Source organism: Apium graveolens, unplaced genomic scaffold (genome assembly GCF_009905375.1).
Source record: "Apium graveolens cultivar Ventura unplaced genomic scaffold, ASM990537v1 ctg4308, whole genome shotgun sequence".
Taxonomy (NCBI): Eukaryota; Viridiplantae; Streptophyta; class Magnoliopsida; order Apiales; family Apiaceae; genus Apium; species Apium graveolens.
In genome coordinates, this window is record NW_027418485.1 from 21,831 (window position 1) to 22,989 (window position 1,159).

The 1,159-nt window shown below is 45.2% G+C and overlaps 1 non-coding gene across 1 annotated transcript; it reads left to right on the plus strand.

Moving 5' to 3' along the window:
- Positions 1–1,052: 1,052 nt before the first annotated feature.
- Positions 1,053–1,159, plus strand: LOC141701732 (small nucleolar RNA R71). The gene has a single exon (XR_012566883.1). It is a non-coding gene; the product is annotated as a small nucleolar RNA R71 (small nucleolar RNA).

Genomic DNA, 1,159 nt, shown 5'->3' on the forward strand with positions numbered 1-1,159 from the left:
CATAACTAGGCATTTGCTCCAGAGCCTCAGCGAAAGGTATATTGATGTGAAGTTTCTTGAACACCTCCAGAAACTTACTGAACTGCTTATCCAGCTTTTGTTGCTGCAATCTCTTAGGGAAAGGTGGTGGAGGATAGAGCTGTTTCTCCCCTATATTACCCTCAGGCAGAGTGTGTTCAACAGTAGTCTTCCTTGGTTCCGCCGCTTTCTCCTTTTGCTTAGCTTCTTCATCTCTAACTTCAGCTTCTCCTTCTTTTGCCTTTTCAGCATCAGCAACTTTCCCATACCTTAAGGTAATAGCCTTGACTTGCTCTTTAGCTTCCTTCCTGCCTGGTACTTCCGTGTCACTGGAAAGTGTTCCAGGTTGACGATTGAGCACTGCATTGGCTATTTGACCGATTTGATTTTCCAAGGTCTTGATAGAAACTGCCTGACTCTTGCATAACAACTTAAGTTCCTCAAAATCAGCACTAGTAGGTGCAGCTGCACTTCCCTGTTGAGGATATGATTGCCTTTGAGCATACTGCTGTGGTTGCTGGAATCCAGGTGGATTAAACTGTTTACTCACACCTTGCTGATATGGTGGCTGAATAGCATTCTGATTATTACCCCAGCTGAAATTTGGATGATTTCTGTTGTTAGGATGATAAGTAGCCGGCACAGGCTGCTGTTGTCGCTGATAATTGTTCACATACTGAACAGATTCGTTGAAAAGAGAACACCGATCCATAGCATGATAACCTGCAAAAATCTCGCAGACCATAGCTATTTGATTAACTCCATATGTAGCTAGAGAATCAACCTTCATCGATAGCGCTTGGAGCTGCGCTGCAATAGCGGTGGCTGTATCGACTTCCAGAATACCTGCTACCTTCCCAGGCATCATCCTCTGAGTTGGGTTTTGGTGCTCATTTGCAGCCATAGTCTCGATAAGATTATAAGCCTCAGTATAGCTTTTGGCCCACAAGGCGCCTCCAGCTGCTGCATCGAGCATGGGCCGAGATTGGGCCCCCAAACCATTATAGAAACCAGTGATCACAATCCAATTGGGCATTCCATGATATGGACACTTTCTCAACATTTCCTTGTATCGTTCCCAAGCTTCGCACATAGATTCTGTAGGTTGCTGCGCAAACTGAGTAAGAGCACTCCTCATAGC